Source organism: Ursus maritimus, unplaced genomic scaffold, assembly GCF_017311325.1.
Source record: "Ursus maritimus isolate PB19 unplaced genomic scaffold, ASM1731132v1 scaffold_4, whole genome shotgun sequence".
Taxonomy (NCBI): domain Eukaryota; kingdom Metazoa; phylum Chordata; class Mammalia; order Carnivora; family Ursidae; genus Ursus; species Ursus maritimus.
The window spans coordinates 20,528,338-20,549,470 of NW_024426552.1; the positions used below are offsets into that span (position 1 = coordinate 20,528,338).

Here is a 21,133-nt window from a genome sequence, read left to right on the forward strand (position 1 = left end):
TGCCAAAATCCTGCAGCAAGGTGAAGTGACAGTGATTTCTCACTCTAAGGTTGGTGCCAAGACACAGCGTCTGCTGGTGCTTGAACTTATGATTTAGCTAAACACTGTTCGACCTCATTTCTCATTATGGTTTCATATCCATTTCTCTAGCATATGCATGCTGTCTAGGTGTGCATGCAGTTGATTGTTGAAAGAGTGAATAAGCATTTTATGAATTATTCCTGCCCTTTCTGGTTTTTCATAGTTCACCTTGTTGTCAAAAACAAACAACAACAAAACACTGTTGCATCCATTAGCAGGTGAGTAGGAATTTAAGGGAGAAGGTAACTAGGTAGATTTCCCCCATATAGTAGTTCAGGCAGGAGTTTTGGAGGCTCAAACACTGGCTAAAATGAACTGAGTAGGCTTTACTTCTACATGTGCTAGGGGTATTACGCAGTATCGCAAGATACGCTAACTCTGAAAGTTTACAGAAGTGGGATTAAATATTTATGTGCTGACTATATTACATTAGGGGCATTAATTCTAAGCTGTTAAATATTTAAGTACCTGGAGTGTTTAGCATGAAGACACTTAATTATGTTTTTCATTACACTTTAGTGATAACAGATATTCTTTGAAAAACTGAGAAAGCTTTGAGAAAATTCCATGTGAGTGAGCAAAGTATTTTGCACATATAAATATAGTGTTAATCTCTTATTCTACATATTATGATATTTGAATTACAAAAACTTGTGCTTACAGCATGTACGACATTTCTAAATTGGAGTAGAATCCTACTTCTAGGCACTAGAAAGAAATACAATATGCGTACCTACCCCAGTGCTCACTTACTCATACGCTCATGCATGCACAGAGACACACACACATACAGCATTTGTGTGGAGTACCTCTTTGAGTGCCATTTTAGAGCAGTTTCAGTGTATTTCTCGATATGTCTATGGACATACAACCAGGAAATCAGGTTGGTATGTTAACCAGAACTCTTTCTTCCTCGGTGTTTGAATCATATTGAAAAAAGAACTGCTCTGGTGTTATGTAGGTTTCTTTTTTAATCCTTCTCTGTCAGACTTGGGAAAATTTCCTAAACTACTCTGATTCTCCATTCTGTTATCTGAAAATTATGATAACAATATCACCCTCAAAATTAGAATTAAATGCCCTCATTTGTAGATTCACTGATGAGCCTGGTATATAATAAGTGACAAATAAATACCAGTCCCCTCTTCTGTCTTTCAAACCAGTTACCAGAGGGGAAGTGGGTGGGGGGATGGGAGAAACAGGTGATGGAGATTAAGGACTGCACCTGTTATCATGAGCGCCGGGTATTGTATGGAAGTGGAAGTAGAAGTGTATGTACAGCGGAATCACTATATTATACACCTGAAACTAATATTACACTGTATGTTAACCAACTGGAGTTTAAATAAAAACTTTGAAAAACAGTTATAAATAATATATCTTATAAATTAAGGACAGGAAAAAATGTGTTTCTCAATATATTTCTCAATATTTTAATATTGCTTTATGTATAATACTAATTTGAGGTTAAATGCAGTGTTTCTGTTCTACCCTGAATGCTTCTTAGAAACTGCTATGCCAACCCTGCCAACCATGTGGCAATTAGAAAGGTTTTGTTAAACAGACTAACTGATCAAGTCTTATTAGTTAAAACATGTCCAGAAACTTTAATATATAATGAGGGTCATTCTTCTCAACATATCCTTTAAGGAGTGCCTACGACTAGCAGTATGGACCTGCTCACTTACTCTCAGGATGGTACCCTCTTTTAATACAACTATTTTGTTTTATTTTCATGAATACTACTATAGTCATGGTATCTTCTCTATGAACATTAACAGTTTCAACACTTTAGTTTTTGGGTTTTTTTCTTAAAATACTATTAATAAATTGAATTGTAATGAGCACTACAAGCTCTTTCTACTAACAGATATTAACAGCTCTATTCATAGCAGATCAAATTTTGTTCAAGTAAGCATAGAAAAAAATAGGGAGAAATTAAATCTAATTATGTACTTACCTTATAAATGTAACAGAATAATAATGCTTATTTTTATTTAAAAATGAGAATATGATGCTACAAAATGGAAATATATAAATTTAGAAAATAAATATGAATGTACTTATGAATGAAACCTATTCTGAAAAATAAATATTTAAATTAATGTACACATTTTACATTAGAATTCAATAAGGAGGCTCTAAATACATTCAGTTATTTGAGCTACTTTAGAGAAGCTAAGAAGGCAGTGGAGTAGGAGGGCCCTCATCCCACAAACACAACTAGATAACTATCAAATCATTCTAAATACTCCAGAAATCAACCTGAAGACTGACGGAACAAACCTCACAACTAAAGAAAGAGAAGAAAGCACATTGAAGAAGGTAGGAAGTCAAGACACATGGTTTGGGAAAGAAGCTAATCACATCACTGGTGCTGCTGAAGGCATGTGCACAGGCACCACAGAGAGAGAGAGAGAGAAAGAGAGAGGAGCACACAAAGAAATGCACAAAGTGAACACTCCCCCAAAGCAATTAGCTGAGAAAATGGGAGGAACTGATTTTTGTGAGTTCTTGCCACCAGCAGGGCTTAAAGACTAGAGTTTTAAAGGTCAGCAGTCTTGACTGGAATAGAGCCCTGGGGGCACTGCCCAGCTCTAGGAGAGAAGGCAGGCAAACAACCTGGAGGTAGACAGTGTGGAAACAGTGATATGAAAAATGCTTGGGACACACAAGTGAGATTATTTGCTCTTCTTGGAGTGCTTCCAAGAGAGGCAATGTGCATGGAGGTGTCTTTTCTGGGACAAAGGAGCTGGATGAGCCATTTCCCTACCCTGCCCCTCAATGTAAATGCAGAGCCACCTGTGGTAAGCCACACAGTGCTAACACTGGCTGCCTAACTTCCTTAAACCAAGGCCCATATCCCTGTGCTCTGACAGAATTGTACTTCCTGGTCAAGCTTGCCTCAGTCCTAGCATGGTGGGCCCCTTCCCCAGAAGACTAACAGAAACCCCCACCCACACCACATCTCCTGACCAGAGAGTTCTGCAGGGCTTCAGTTCTTGTGGTAGTATCAGGTCTCACTTAACAAACAGACCAGAGCACACCTAGTAAAACTTGCCACATTCTGGCCAAGAACCGAATACTGCCCACTGCAGGCAAGGAGAGCCTCTGCAGATGACTGACCTGAGGATAGAGCAGCCAAAACACAATAGTAGAGTACACAGAGGACACACCAGAGACACCCCCTGAAGGGCCAGGCCCTGGACAATATATAACCTCTTCTTCATAAAGCCATTACTTTCAGGGCAGGAAATGTAATGGGCTTTTCTAATGCAGAGAAGAAGGTAAAGACTTGGACAAAATTCCAAGAGGGAGGAATTCATCCCAAATGAAAGAACAAGATATGGTCATGGGCAGAAATCTAAGTGAAACAGATACAAGTAACATACATGGTGGAGAATTTAAAGCGACAATCATAAGGATACTCACAGGCTTGAGAAAAGAATGGAAGACTTTGGAGATAAAAGAGTTAAAAAGCAATGAGAAATGAAAAATACAATAACTGAGATTCAAAACAGACTTGATGTAATAAGGACAAGGATGGAAGAACCAGAGGAATGAATAAGTGATATAGAAGATAAAATAATGGAAAATAATGAAGCTGAACAAAAGAAAGAATTATGGAACATGAGAATAGATTTAAGAAACTCGGGGACTCCATCAAAAATAGTAACATTTGTATTATAGGAGTCTCAGAAGAAGAAGAGATAGAAAAGGCAAAAGAAAATTTATGTAAGGAAATAATAGCTGAAAACTTCCCTAATCTGGGAAAGGAATCAGACATCCAGATCCAGGACACACAGAGAACTTCCATCAAAATCAATAAAAGCAGGCCAACACCAAGACACAGAGATAAAGAAGAAACAAACAAACAAACAAACAAAAACCCAAAACCCTAAAAGCAGCAAGACAAAGAAGTCCCTGACCTACAAGGGATCCATCATGCTAGCTGCAGACCTCTCAACAGAAACTTGGCAAGACAGAAGAGAGTGGCATGATATATTCAACGTGCTGAATGGGAGAAATCTGCAGCCAGGATAACTCTATCCAGCAAGGCTAGCATTCAGAATAAAAAGAGAGAGAAAGCATTTCCCAGACAAATAAAAACTAAAGGAGTTCATGACCACTAAACCATCCCTGCAAAAAATATAAAAAGAACTCTGAGTGGAAAGGAAAGACCAAAAGTGACAAAGACAAGAAAGGAACAGAGAAAATCTCCAAAAACAACAAAATGAGTTTTGAAATGGCACTAAATACATATCAATAATTACTCTGAACGTAAATGGACTAAAACTCCAATCAAAAGACATAAGGTGTCAGAATGGATTAAAACAAAAACAAAAACAAAAAAATAAAAAACAAAACAAAAGAAACAAACAACAACAACAAAAAACCCAAGACCCCCATCTATACACTGCCTATAAGAGATTCATTTTAGAACTAAAGACACCTTCAGATTGAAAGTGAAGGGATGGAGAAACATTTATCACACAGATGGATGTCAAAAGAGCCAGAGTAGCAATACTTGTATGGGAAAAACTAGACTTTTAACCAAAGACTACAACAAAGGATGAAGAAGAGGGCTATATCATAATAAAGGGGACAATCTAACAAGAAAATATGGAAATTATAAATATTTAGGCACCCAACATGGGAGCACCCAAATATATAAAACAATTAATAACAAATATAAAGGAACTAATTGATAATAGAACAATAATATTAGGGGACTTTAACACCCCACTTACATCAATAGACAGATCCTTTAAGCAAAAAATCAACAAGAAAACAATGACTTTGAATGACATAAATGGACTTAACAGATATTTTAGAATGGAACAAAACATTCCATTCTAAAATAGCAGAATACACATTCTTTTCAAGTGCATATGAGACATTCTCCAGAATAGATTGTGTACTAGATCACAAATCAGGGCTTGATAACTACAAAAAGATTGAGATCATAGCATGCATATTTTCTGAAACTTGAAGTCAATTACAAGAAAAATTTGGAATGACCACAAATACATGGAGGTTAAACAATGTGCTACTAAATGATGAATGAGTCATCCAGGAAATTAAAAAAAAAAAAAGCAAACAAAACATGGAAACAAATGAAAATGAAAACACAATGGTCTAAAACCTTTGGTCCTAAGAGGGAAGTATGTGGCAATACAGGTCTACTTTAAGAAGCAAGAAAAATCTCAAATACACAACCTAACCTTACACCTAAAGGAGCTAGAAAAAGAACAACAAATGAAGCCTAAAGTCAGTAGAAGAAGGGAAATCCCAAAGATTAGAGCAGAAATAAATGATATAGAACAACAACAATACTACCAACAACAATAAAAACCCAGGAGAACAGATAAATAACACCAGGAGCTACTTCTTTGAAAAAATTAACAAAATTGTTAAACCTCTAGCCAGACTTCTTAAAAAGAAAAGAGAAAGGACCAAAATTTTTAAAAATATCCCTAATCAACCAATGCCACAAAAATACAATTATAAGAGAATATTATGAAAAACTATATTTCAAAAAATTGAACAACCTGGAAGAAATGAATAAATTCCTAGAAACATATAAACTAAAACGGAAACAGGAATAGAAACCTTGAACAGACCAATAACTAGCAAAGAAATTGAACCAGTAACCAAAAAATCTCCCGTCAAACAATAGTCCAGGGCCAGATGGCTTCACAGGGTAATTCTACCAAACATTTAAAGAAGAGTTAATACCTATTCTTTTCAAACTGTTCCAAAAAAATAGAAATGAAAGGAAAACTTCCAAACTCATTCTATGAAGCCAGCATTACCCTAATTCCAAACCAGACAAAGACTCCACTAAAAAAGAGAACTACAAGTCAGTATCTCTTATAAAAATAGATGCAAAAATTCTCAACAAGATACTAGCAAATTGAATCCTATATTACATTAAAAGAATCATTCACCAAGATCAAATGGGATTTATTTCTGATTGCAAGGGTGGTTCAAAATTTGAAAATCAGTCAACATGATACACCACATTAATAAAAGAAAGGATAAGAACCATACGATTTTCTCAATCGATGAAGAAAAAACCTTTAACAAACTACATCATCCATTCTTGTTAAAAAACTCTCAAAAAAGTACAGATAGAAGGAACATACATACTTCAACATCATAAAAGACATATACAAAAACCCACAGCTAATATCATCCTCCATGAAGAAAAACTGGGACATTTCTCCAGTCAGGAATAAGACAGGGATGTCCACTATCACCACTGTTATTAACATAGTACTAGAAACCCTAGCCTCAGCAATCAGAAAACAAAAAGAAATAAAGGCATCCAATTTGGCAAGGAAGAAGTCAAGCTTTCACTATTTATAGATGACATGATACTCTCGAAAACCCAAAAGATTCCACAAAAAAATTGCTTGAACTGATACATGAATTCAGTAAAGTCATAGGATACAAAAATCAGTGTACAGAAATCTTTTGCATATCTATACAACAATAATGAAGCAGCAGAAAGAAAAATCAAGGAATTGATCCCATTTTTTGTGCCAAAGACCATAAGATACCTAGGAATAAACCTAACCAAAGAGGTAAAAGATCTGTATTCTGAAAATATGTATAAAAGAAATTGAAGATGACACAAAGTAATGGAGAAACATTCCATGTTCAAGGATTGGAAGAACAAATATTGTTAAAATATCTTCACTACCCAAAGCAATCTACACACTTAAGCAATCCCTATCAAAGTACCACCAGCATTTTTTACAGAGCTAGAACAATCCTAAAATTGGTATGGAACCACAAAAGGCCCTGAATACCCAAAGCAATCTTGAAAAAGAAAAGCAAAGCTGGAGGCAGACTCCAAGTTATATTACAAAGCTGTAGTGATCAAGACAGTATAGTACTGCCACAAATATAGGCACATAGATCAATAGAACAGAATAGAATCTCAGAAATTAATCCACAACTATATGGTCAACTAATCTTTGACAAAGCAGGAAAGAATATCAATGGAAAAAAGTCCCAACAAATGGTGTTGGGAAAACTGTACGGCAACATGAAAAAGAATGAAACTGGATCATTTTCTTACACCACAAAAAAAAAAAAATAAACTCAAAATGAATGAAAGACCAAACTGTGAGACAGGGAGTCACAAAATCCTAGAGGAGGGGCGCCTGGGTGGCTCAGTCGGTTAAGCATCTGCCTTTGGCTCACGTCTTGATCCCAGTGTCCTGGGATCAAGCCCCATGTCTGGCTCCCTGCTCAGCGGGTTGTCTGCTTCTCCCTCTCCCACTGCCTTTCTCCCTGGCTTGTGCTTTCTCAATCTCTCAAATAAATAAAATCTTAAAAATAAAAAAATCCTAGAGGAGAACATAAGCAGTAACCTCTTTGACATCTATCATAGCAACTTCTTACTAGATATACCTCTGGAGGTAAGGGAAACAAAAGAAAAAATTAATTATTGAGACTTCATCTAGATAAAAATCTTCTGCACAACAAAGGAAACAATCAACAAAACTTTAAGGCAACCTATGGAATGGGAGAAGATATTTGCAAATGACATATCTGATAAAGGTTACTATTGAAAATCTATAAAGAAATTATCAAACTCAACAGCCAAACAGATAATCTAGAAGACATATAAATGGCCAACAGACACATGAAAAAATGCCCAACATCACTGATCATCATGGAAATACAAATCAAAACAACAATGAGATATCACCTTATATCAGTCAGAATGGCTAAAACAAACAACATAGGAAACAACAGTTGTTGGCAAGGATGCGGAGAAGGGGAATCCTCTTGCACTGTTGGTGGGAATGCAAACCGGTGCAGCCACTCTGGAAAAGAGTATGGAGGTTCCTCAAAAAGTTAAAAATAGAACCGCCTTATGATCCAGCAATTGTACATCTAGGTATTTATCCAAAGGATACAAAAATACTAATTTGAAAGGATATGTGTACCCTGATGTTTATACTAGCATTATTTATTATAGCCAAATTATGGAAACAGCCCAAATGTCCATTGACTGATGAATGAATAAAGATATATATCTACACGGGAGTATTACTCAGCCATAAAAAAATAATAAAATCTTGCCATTGGCTATGACATGGATGGAGCTAGAAAGTATTATGCTAAGCGAAATAAGTCAGAAGCAGAAAGACAGATACCATATGATTTCACTTATATGTGGAATTTAAGAAACAAAGCAAATGATTATAGGGGAATAAATGAGAAATGAAAACCAAGAAACAGACTCTTAAATATAGAGAACAAACTGATGGTTACGAGAAGGGAGGTGGGCAGGGGCATATGGCTTAAATAAGGGATAGGTATTAAGGAGGGCACTTGTGATGAACGCCAGATGTTGTATGGAAGTGGTGAATCACTATACTGTACACCTGAAACTAATATTACACAGTAGGTTAACTAACTGGATTTAAATAAAAACTTGAAAAAAAATAAACTACTTTAAACTTGCTATGTGAATTGCAAATATTCAAGTTTAAGAGAAAATAGGGTTAACTCAAAATTTTACTAAATCTTACTAGTTAATAAAAATCTATATTAGAATGCTATAAATTATAACACAGGAGATCTAATTTTCTCTTATTACTATATTTTTAGCTTATATGTCTTCACTAGTAGCATGGCAAACCTGTCACATTTAAAATTGCACATTGAAAATTTTCAAGGGGACTACTGTACTTTTGACAAAAATATATTACTATAGTCTTCCAATGTCAGTTACATATATGTGTGTGTGTGTGTGTGTATTTTTATTTCAAATTTCTATGTGGCAATGATAAGCTTATCAGTCATGTTTTTCTAGAATTTGCTGGAAAGATGAAGTAAATAATTATTCCTTTGTGAGAGATTTAGTGGTTTTTCTTATGCCTCTAAGACTTGATGACCATGTCATATTGAATGCACTTGACATCATGATATAAAAATGTTAGGTGTCTGCATACGTTATGCTTCTTTCATGGCAAAAATTTTATATAGCATTCAAAATTCATTGCATTGCAATGAAATATTGCATTGCATACCTTATTCCAACAATTTGTATAAACCAACGATAATGAAAACAAATAAGATGTTGTAAAAGTCAGGTTTAATATCTTTTCTTTTTAGGTTCTTCTTACTTGATGATACTCATCTTCATTATTGGAAATTGAAATGACATAAATTTAGACAGTAAATGCACAGTAGGAGATAAAAATATATACTGTATTTAATAAAAACAAATGTATTTTAAAATGTATTTGATTAGTGATTATTTAAGTATACTTTAACCATAAAGCAGTTTTGTTTTGTTTTCCAAGTGGATTTTGGTAAACTATTAGAAATCTTTCTCTATCCCTGTTTGTTATCCTAATGTTAATAAGCTGAAAACCTTCAAGGTAGTAGTATTAGGAGGTAGAACCCTTGGAAGTGTTTAGGTCAGATTAAAATAAAACACAGATATCTTTCTCTGACTGGCTTACTTCACTTAGTTTAATATCCGTCCATCCATCTTGTTTCAGATGGCAAGATTCCATTTTTTTTATAGCTGAGTAATATGTATATAATATACACACCACATCATCCTTATCCATCCATTTATCCATCCATTCGCTCACATGTAGAATTTAAGAAACAGAACAAATAAAATAAAAAAGGGACAAAAAACCACAAATACGAGAACAAACTGCTATTTGCCAGGGGAGAGGTGGGTGTGGGGAATGGATGAAATAGATAAAGGGGATTAAGAGTACACCTACCATGATGAGCACTGAATCATGTATAGAATGGTTGAATCATTTTCTAACCTGAAACTGATTTAGCGCGGTATGTTAATTATACTGTAACGTTTTTTTTAAAAAGTCACACAAATGGAAACCAGACTTGAAAATTCTTTGAGCAGACAAAAACAGTCTAGTCATACAAACACAGCTTAATTTAACTTATTTTGCAAAACAAGTGAGCCTAATCTGACTTGGTTACTACCTGCTTATGCCTCCAAACATCATAAGTGAAACTTAAATTATTTCCCCAAATCAATATGAAGTAATCACTAACCAACTCCCTTTCATTTAAGAAAATTCCAGTCTTGTAACCAATCACTGTGAAGAATAAGCAGTCACTGCCTCTATACTGTAGAAGGTGCTTTCTAACAAAGCAACCCTGGGGCTCCCTGAGCATGGCATTGGCAAGAACAAGCACCTTCGGAAAGGAGACAGAAAGGGAGCCAAGAAGAAAGTGGTGGATCCATTTTCTAAGAAAGATTGGTATGATGTGAAAGCACCAGCTATGTTCAGTATAAGAAATATGGGGGACAAAAAGAAATATTGGAAAAACACGAGCCACGAGAGCTCAAGGAACTAAAATCACACCTGATGGCCTCAAGGGTCCTGTTTTTGAAATGAGCCTTGCTGATCGGCAGAAAGATGAAAAAGCATTTAGAAATTTAAGTTAATTACTGAGGACGTTCGGGGCAAAAACTACCTAATTTCCATGGCATGGATCTTACCTGTGACAAAATATGCTCCATGGTTAAAAAAGGGCAGCCATGACTGAAGCTCATGCTGGTGCCAAGACTGCTGATAGTGATTTGCTTTGTTTACTTTGTGTTGGTTTTACATACGTACATACATGCATACATACATACATACATAAATTTTAAAAGATGCAACAATCAGAGTTGGAAGGCCTCTTAACGCTCAGCACCAACAAGTCTGCCAAATTTGGAAAAAGATGCTGGAAGTCATGACTTTAGAGCTGCAAATAAATGACTTGAAAAAAAGTGGTCAATAAATCGATTCCAGCAAGCATCAAGAAAAGATGTAGGAAAGGATTGCCAGTCTATTTCCACTCCACGATATTTTTGTTAGAAAAGTAGAAATGCTGTAGAAGCCCAAGTTAGGATTGGGAAAGCTCATGAGGCTTCATGGTGAAGGGAGTAGTTCTGGAAAAGCTGCTGTGGATGAGACCAGTGCTAAAGTTGAATGAGCCGATGGATATTAGCCACCAGTCCAAGAATCCATTTAAATTCAGACATTTAATGGTGAAAAATAAAAAATTTTATTTGTTATGTTTAATATATATTATATATAAGTGTGTATATATATATTCATATATATATTCGAGCCTAATTCTGTTTTGGTTTGAGTGCTCCTGATTTGCAAACTATCTTTTTGGCATATACACAATAAACTTTTTCTAATTACTACTTCAGTAATTTGTTGGTTTTATTTCTAGGTTTTGTTTCCCTCTACACTTTTTATAGTCATGAGAACAGAGCCTTCATGGATAGGATAAGTGCCCTTATAAAAATCAGGACAGCTCCCCTGCCCCTTCTGCCATGTGCGGTTACAGCGAAAAGACAGCTGTCTAGGAAGCAGGTTCTCACTAGACAACCAAATTCCAGGCATCATGATCTTGGTCTTCCCAAAATCCAGAACTATGAAAAATAAATTTGTTTTGTTTCTAAACCATCCAGTCTATGATATTTTATTATAGTGCTGGAATGGACTGAGACACTCCTCTGTGCCTTTTTGTAACTGTCACCACCTTAATCCTAAACTCCTTGCCTCTAAACTACATTGCCCGCCCTTCTGATATAAACTGTTGGGTTAGACACATCCCCTTACAGCTTTTATGCCTCCATAAAAGCTGTGCGGGGGTGCCTGGGTGGCTCAGTTGGTTAAGTTCCTGAGTCTTCATTTCAGTTCAGGTCGTGATCTCAGGGTCCTGGGATCAAGCACCCGTCAAGCTCCATGCTCAGCATGAAGTCAGCTTGAGATTCTCTCTGTCCTCTCCCTCTGCCCCTCCCCCTCCTCGTGCTCTCTCTCTCTCTCTAAAATAAATAAAATCTTTTAAAAAAAGCTATCAGGAGACATGTTACAGTCCCATTGAGTCTGATTTGCATAAAGAAGCCTTTAACCCTTTCCAGGGTGCTTTGATTTTAAAAGAGAATTTTGGTGGTATTTATGCTTTAATTGATTTAATATGCTTCGTCTGCTCTATGCCAATAATTTGCATAAATTTGCATGCATGTTTAAATCTTTAAAGAAATAGAATGAATTAGGTATTTATATCATCTCTATATACATTTAGAAAGAGAAATTTAGAGAGGTAGTTATTTTCTAAGATCACAAGTAGTGACCCTACAGCATTTGTTCTGTATAGTGCAACACACATTTCTCTGTCCTAGTCAATAAGATGATTAAAATATTTAATTAAGAGGAACGATGGTTTAATTTGCAGGATTTCTGAAAAATATACTTATAAACTGGAATGTTATTATGGGTTATAATGGCCTTCAGTACAGGATGCTCCACCAATGTATAAGTATTTTCCGGAAACATTGAATGACACAGTTATCTGAAAGTGGTAGATCTATTCATGAACTGCACAAATTGAGTAATTGTCTATTTAGGATTTTTCACCCCAAAGACATTTTATGGGAGCAATATTAGTTTCAAGTGTACAATATAGTGATTCAGCACTTCCATACAACACCCGGTGCTCATCACAAGTGCCCTCCTTAATCTCCATCATTTATTTCGCCCATCCCCCACCCACCTCCCTTCTGTTAACTATCAGTTTGTTTTCTATTAAGAGATGTTTCTTGGCCTCCCTCTCTTTTTTCCCCTTTGCTCATTTGTTTTCCTCTTTGCTTAAATTCCACATATGAGTGAACTCACTCATAGAGTACTTGTCTTTCTCTGACTTGACTTATTTCACTTAGCCTAATACTCTCTGTCTACATCCATGTCATTGGAAATGACAAGATTTCATTTTTTTTATTACTGAGTAATATTCCATTATATATATATATATCTTCACATCTTTATCTCTTCATCAGTGCATAGACAGTTGGGCTGTCTCCATAATTTGGTGATTGTAGATAATTCTGCTATAAATATTAGGGTGCATGGATCCCTTCAAATTAGTATTTTTGTATTCTTTGGGTAAATACCTAGTAGTGCAATTGCCGAATTATAGGGTAGTTCTATTTTTAACTTTCTGAGAAACTTCCATAATGTTTTCCAGAGCAGCTGCATTTCCACTAACAGTTCAAGAGAATTCCTTTTTCTCCACATCCTCTCCCCAAATAGCCAAAGCAAACTTGAAAAAGAAATGTATCATTTCTTTTAAAAAGTATGTCAAGACTAGCATTCGATGCTGTCAGTGTTCTGGACATTGGTCATTCTAACAGGTGTGTAGTGGCATGCCATTGTTGTTTTAATTGTATTTCCCTGATGACATAAGATGTGGATCATCTTCTTTGCTTCTTTGCCATGTGTATGTCTTCTTTGGTGAGGTGTCAATTAAGGTTTTTGGCATATTTTTTAATTGGGTTGTTTGTTTTCTTATGGTGGACTTTTAAGAGCTCTTTGTATATTTTGGAAAAAAGTACTTCATTAGATGTGTCTTTTGCAGGTATTTTCTCCCTGTCTGTGGCATGTCTTCTCGTTCACTTGAAATTATCTCTCAGAGAGTAGACATTTCCAATTTTAATGAATTCTAGCTTATAATCTTTTTCATGAATCACACTGATGATATTGTATCTAAAATATAATTGCCATACCCAATATCATCTAGCTCTTCTTCTGTGCTGTCTTCTAGAGGTTTCATAGTTTTGTGTTTTACATGTGGGTTTGTGATCCATTCTGAGCCAATTCTGTAAATCCTGTATTTAGATTCTTCTTCTCCTTTTTTCTTTACAGGTAGATGTTCAGTTTTTTCAGTGTCATTTGTTGAAAAGACTTTGCTGCATTGTTTTGTTTGCTTCTTTATCAAAGATCAGTTGATTATATTCATGTGGGTCTATTTCTGGGCTTTCTATTCTGTTCTATGATCTATTTGTCTATATTTTCACCAATACCACATCGCCTTGCTTACTATTGCTTTATAATAAGCCTTAAAGTCAGATAGTGTCAGTCCTCCAACTTTGTTCTTCTCCCTCAGTATTGTTTATGCTATTCTGAATTTTCTGACTCTCCATATTAACTTTATTTTTTTAATAACTTTTGAATTTTTTTAAAAAAGATTTTATTTATTTATTTGACAGAGAGAGACAGCCAGCGAGAGAGGGAACACAGGCAGGGGGAGTAGGAGAGGAAGAAGCAGGCTCCTGGCAGAGGAGCCTGATGTGGGGCTCGATCCCAGGACGCTGGGATCACGCCCTGAGCTGAAGGCAGACGATTAATGACTGAGCCACCCAGGCGCCCCTCTCCATATTAACTTTAGAATCACCTTGTCTATATACATAAAATAACTTTCTGGGATTTTGACTGAGATTGCATCAGATCTATAGATCAAGTTGGGAAGAACCGATATCTCGACAACATTGAATCATCCTAACTATGAACATGTGATATCTCTGCATGTATTTAGTTATTTTTTAATATCATTTATCAAAGTTTCATAGTTTTCCTCATATAAATCTGGTATGCGTTTTGTTAGACTTATATAAGTATTTCATTTTGAGGGTGCTAATTTAAATAGTACTGTGTTTTTAATTTTAAATTCCACTTGCTCATTTCTGGCATATAGAAAAGTAATTGACTCTTGTATATTAACCTTGATTCCTGCATACTTGCTATAATTGCTTATTAGTTCCAGGTAGAGGTTTTTTGGCCAATTTTTTAAAAGTTTTCTACTTAGAAGATCATGTTCTCTGTAAGCAAAGACAGTTTTATGTCTTCCTTTTCCAATCTGTATACCTTTTTTTCCCTTTCCATGTTTTATAGCATTTTCTAGAACTTTTAGTATAATGTTGAAAAGGAGTAGGGAGAGAAGACATGCTTACTTTGTATCTTAATTGGAAAGTTTCCCAGAATTAAGTATGAAGCTAGCTGTAGTTTTTTTATAGATAGTCTTTATCAAATTGAGAAAGTTTCCCTCTATCTTTAGTGTACTAAAAGCTTTCATCATAAATGCGTGTTGGGTTTTGTCAAATTCTTTGTGTGTGTGTATCTATTGATATGATTATGTGATTCTTCTTCTTTATCTTGCTGATGTGATGGATTACATTAATTTATTTTTGAATGTTGAACTAGGCTTACATACCTAAGATAAATCCCCCTTGGTCGTGGTGTATAATTCTTTTTATACATTGTTGGATTTCATTTACTAATATTTTGTGAGCAGTTCTATATCTATGTTCATAAGAGATACTCGTCTATAGATTTTTTTCTTGTAACTTCTTTGGCTTTGGTATTAAGGTAATGCTGTCCTCATAGATGAGTTAGGAAGTATTCCTTCTGCTTTTATCTTCAAAAGAAGGTTGTAGAGTATTGGTATAACTTCTTCCTTAAATTTTGTAGAATTCATGATAAATCCATCTTAGTTCGGTACTCTCTGTTTTGGAAAGTTATTATTTATTAATTTTTTTGAGAGAGAAAGTGCACACAAGTGGGAGAGGGGCAGAGGGAGAATCTTAAGCAGGTTCCTCACCCATCTCAGAGCCTGATGACACAGGGCTTAATCTCATAACCCTGAGATCACGATTGGAGCCAAAATCAAGGGTCAGGCACTTAACCAACTGAGCCTCCCAGGAGACCTTGGAAAGTTATTATTGGTTCAATTTCTGTGATAGATATAGGCCTATTCAGATTACTTGTGTCTTTTTGTGTGAGTTTTAGCAGATTGTGTCTTTCAAAGAATTGGTCCATTTCATTTGGGTTATTAAATTTGTGGACATAGAGTTTTACATAGTATTCCTTCATTATCAATTTAATTTCCATGAGGTTTGTAGTGATGTCCCCACTTTCATTTCTGATATAAATGATTTGTGTCCTCTATCTTATTTTCTTACTCAGTCTGGCTAGAGATTTATCAATTTTATTGATCTTTTCACAGAACAAGCTTTTTGTATTATTGATTTTCCCTACTGATTTTGTTTTCAATTTTATTGATGTCCATCTAATTCTTATTATTTGTTTTTCTGCTTACTTTGGATTTAATTTGCTCTCCTTTTTCCCATTCCCTAAGATGGAAATTTAAAGTATTGAGTTTAGATTTTTCCTTCTCTAATGTATGTTTTCAATGCCATAAATTTCCTTTTAAGTACTGCTTTCAATGCATTCTACAATTTTGATTAAATTATGTTTTCATTTCCATTTAGTTCAAAATACTTTTTAAATTTCTCTTGAGATTTATTCTCTTGCCCATATGGATTTAGAAGTGTATTGTTTCAGTTCCATGTATTTTGAGATTTTCTAGTTTTCTTTTTCTTATTGATTTCTTGTTTAATCCCCTTGTGGTCTGAAAGCAGACATTGTATGATTACTTGTCTTTTAAAATCGTTAAGGTGTGTTTTATGGGCCAGAATGTGGTCTATCTTAAAGAATGCTTTACAATGAGCTTGAGAAGAATGTGAATTCTGCTGTTCTGAAGTAGACTACAGATGTCAATTATATCTAGTTGATTGATGGTGTTGTTGAATTCAACTCTTGTCTTTACTAATTTTCTGTCTGCTTCATCTGTCTATTTCTAAGAGAGGGGCTTTGAAGTCTCCAACTGTGATCATGGATTTATCTATTTTTTTTTCTGGCATTTCTATCAGTTTTTGCCTCCTAGAGTTTGATGCTCTGTAAAATGCATACACATTAAGAATCGTTATGTCTCCAGGGAGAATTGACCCCTTTATTATTATGTAATGACTTTCTTTATCCCTAATAACCTTTGATAATTCTAATTTCTGTTATGTCTGGTTCTGAAGCTTGCTCTGTCTCTTTAAATTGTGTGTGTATGTGTGTGTGTGTGTGTGTGTGTGTGTGTGTGTGTGTTTTCCTTCTGGTATGCCTTGTAATTTTTTTCTTGATAGCTAAACATGATGTATTGGCTAAAGGGGATTGCTGCAAATAGGTCCTTGATAATGTGGTGGTAAAGTGTGGGGTGAGGGAAAGCATTCTCTGGTCCTAAGATCAGGTCTAGGTGTTTTTGTGAGCCTATTTTTATTTCTCTGGATGATGAACTTCACAATTTCTCAGTTTTGGGTTTTTCCCCCTTCCCCTTGATTGGGATGGGATGGCTCAAGTGTGCAGCAGTTGGGCATTTTCCTTCGTCTAGATCAGTTTTCTGTGATTATCCCAGCAGGTTAAGTTCTGGTTAAATAGTTTCTCCTGAAGGCAGGCCTTGTCTAGGAAAATAGAGTGCTCTGGGGTATTTCAAAATGGTTCTTTTTCCCTTTCTCCTCCTAGAAACAGGAGAAGATATTTCTCTGATATTTACTGTGGGAACCTGGTTAAAATCCTAGAGGCAAATCTCACAGCGAAGTGGAGGTCCTCCTATCCCATAACTGGGTTCTCCTGAAGTTTTTAACTCTTAGAACTGTCCACACTGAGCCTCCAGCAATTTGTCAATTCCGGTTCAGGATTTCCTACTCAACACTGGTTCCCACAGAAGTTTCTGGTCCTGAGTCTCTGCTCCTCGGGTACGTTCTTATTCCTTGTGTCTGCCTGTCTGTCTCTCCAATCCTGAACACAGTGATTTGCCCTATGTCGTCCCTCTCTTACAGATCCAGGAACAGTCGTTGATTTTTTCAGTTTGTTCAGCTTTTTACTCAGTGTAGAATGACAACTTCCAAGCTATTTAAATGCAGAACCAGAAACCAACTCTAATTAATATATTTTTATATTTCAAAGTCATGTTGTTAAGAACCAAACAAAAATTTAATTTTGCGTTCCATTCGATTCTCTAATCTTCTAATAATTCTATTCCTCCAGCACTTCTATTTTATGATTCTCTTGAAAGTCAGCTGGAGCCCCTCAGATTAAGAGCTATTTAAAAAAAAAAAAAAGCTGTTCTGATAATTAAAACTCTTGTTGGGTGTTTGAAAATATCCTTTGTATCTGGGATGTCAAAATGATAAAAAGCAAACATGTTTTGTCCCGTCTGTCTGTGATTCAAATGCAGCTATCAAGCCTCTTCTAGAAACTTGGGAAGACTATTATTTTGTGTTCGATCCCATTTTCACTGGTCAGGGTGGCTGAGACTATCAAATAAATGGTCAACTTTGTCTCAGCCTTTGGGTGTCAAAAAGACCTAGCTCAGTAACTGTAAGGTCATTATGGTTGTTTTCCCCCAAAGTCCAGAGAACCTTAATTGGCTTTGTATGCGTGTGAGGAAAGAGAGAATTTTCTTTGGCAAGTTTTGCTTCTGGATTCAGATTCCATTCTTCATTTGAGTATCTCTCCTGTAAAAAAACAGTGAGTACCTGAACTTTAAAAGAGTTTAATTCCTCACTCACGGGCAGTTGCTGAAGGACTTCAGTGGCGTTGCCTGAAATAAGCTTAGAATTAAGAGCAAAAGAAAAAAAAAAAGAGCTGTGTCCTTTTCTAACTTTTTTCCTCCAAAAAACAACTTGTTGTAAGCAGTGCTACATAAATGATTAATTGGTGATAGCCAAATGATTAATTGGTGATAGCCTAATGATTAATTGGTGATAGCTATTTAGCCTAAGCAGGGGGTGAGGGAGGAAGGAACTATAGCAATTCATAAGACTACTTTTAAAAGAATCAAAGGTGTTAGTTTCAAAAACAGGAAAAGTCATGCGTACTTGATTTAATTCATTTTAGTGAAATAATTTTTCTTCAGTTCTTCAAACATGGATGAAGATGGTAAAGAGGACATTATAAAAAGGAAACTACCTTAAATCTATGTTCTACAAGGATAGGGCTAAGTTACTGTAAACAGTAGAGTGTAAGATTGATCTTTACATACGTGTATTTAATATTCTTCCATGAACAGGCAAAGTTATTTCTTATATAATATTCAAAGCTAGCTGATGCAAAAAGCCAAATATCAATCTTATGAGGGTCTAAAATTTTGATCTCTTTACACATCTCTCCCATAGTCTGGGTCTTAGTAGGAAAATTATTTAGTCTTATTGGATAACAGCATAATTCCTTCTGGAAATCCTCAATGACTATTCATTTCATAGCCAATTTTTAACACAGGTTGGGTTATATTGAATTTAAATTTACATTTTATGAAACTAACAAAGACTGAAGTATTGCAAGGTAGCGTATTGAAGTGGTAGAAGTGTCACTAATCATCTGTCAAGCAGGAAGTGTAGTTGGTGTTGCTTAATGAATATTGAGCCATTTGACCAGGATGAGCCTACCGTGGAACCACAAAAGTAGGCTAAGAAAGGACTTACGAACACATCATTTTTTTTGGATCATTCACTTTCTGTTTTTTTTTTTCTTCTTTCCCTTTAGATATAACATAGCTATCTAGCATCCAGATAGGAAATAATATTTCCTATTTTTTTAGGATTTTACTCCACATAAATCTTGCATGAATGTCTTCATCTATTGCACAACAATTGAGGCATGAGGACTTAGAAGCAAGGAGGTGTCAAAAGACATATTATGGAATTGTAGAAAAAAGAACCATCAAGACATTATTCTTTTAAAAGGTGGTCCTGCTGAAAAGGAGTTATTGAGTTTCTTACTAGAGATAGTAAGGTTGGTAAAGTTCAGAGAAATGATAATCAAAAGTATAAGGTTTGTGTGGCTGCAAGAACCGTGCTATTTTTTTTTTTTTTAATCATTAATGTAGAAACCACTTTTTGGCAACCAGGCTTGAACAATGGAATGTAGAAAGGGCCACAGTGGCCACCTGGCTGAATCAGGGGACTCAGCTCAAGATATCCATGGGACCTAACTAGCCAATGAGCTACTTACAACCAGGCGCAGTTACCAAAAAAAGGGAACATTCCATATGTTGCCACACCTCCTCAGCTTTCCCCTTTTAAAAACAGCCCCCACCCACTATGTTGCAGACAGCTTCTCCTTTGCTGTCCTGCCCGCCACTCCCTTGCAGTGCATTCAATAAACTTCTATCTTCTTTGTTCTGTCTCAGGTGAATTCTTTTCACTGCCCGGGCCACCAGCTTCCATCTGATCATTGCCCCATTTGGGGGTCCCCATCCAATCAAGAGAGACCCCACATTTAGACTCCACAATTAATAACAGTATTGTATTCTAAAGGAAAAAAAATAGATTGAAAGATAAAACATGTTTTAGTGTCATTATATAAACCGTAATACTTAAATAATGATAACTAATTCCACAATCTGGACATAAAATGCAATCCTCTTTGCAGTCATGCTTGATAGTCAGTTGAATTAAATGTCAACCTTACACACAGACGTGCATTCTCCAGGATTGCTACCATTCACCCTCAAGTCAATTAACACAAATGCCACAGAGAAAGAAATGTTAACTTGCATCATATTTAAAGGGAATCTGAACATAACTTGTAATTAAAATCAAATCACCATATACATACATATTCTCAAGCTTACCTCCCTCTGTCTAATCTCTAATTCTTACTAATAATGACAATGTTCTTTCCATGTGTGGCTGAAATGATGTATTTTTCCTTTTAAAGTGGTATGACTTCAATTTATACACATCTTCACTTCCTGATCAACAGAAATGTATTTACATTTTTCTGCACAAAGACTTGTATATGTCCCTCTATGATCTTAGAACCCTGCAATTACGTGACTGTATCTCATTAATATGTGTTTATCAGACCAAGGTAAACATAAATTTGAAGGAGATAAGCTCATCTTCAGCATCTTCCTACCCCTTAAGGCTTCTTTCAACTCAAATCTCCTATCCATGGGGGGAAACTTTGACAAGGGCCCTTGCAATATGAATGGAAATCAAATGGCATGGAATGGAAAGCGAATGGAAAGGAATGGAATGGAATGGAGAAAATAGTAGAGAAAGAAAGAGAAGGGAAGAGAGAATTAATTAGTCTATAATGTTATTGAGTGTCAGATTAATAAAGCATATATTATAATAATCTTCAAAAAGAAGTTTAGTTCACATGTATTACTGTGCTCAATAAATACATTTGGGGATAATATAAAATCATAATATTCTAGTTAATATTATTCTAACCTAAAAACTGATGCTTATAATTTAATTTCTCTTTTCAACAAACATATAGTTCTTTCTCTCTCTTTCTGCCTTTCTACACATTCTCATTATGCTGAAATTTCAGAGTTAAGAGTTGTAGCCCATACTGAGAAA

General features: G+C 35.4%; 1 pseudogene; it reads left to right on the forward strand.

Moving 5' to 3' along the window:
* Positions 1 to 934: 934 nt before the first annotated feature.
* On the forward strand, positions 935 to 11,118 carry LOC103673193 (annotated as a pseudogene).
* The last annotated feature ends 10,015 nt before the right edge of the window (positions 11,119 to 21,133 follow it).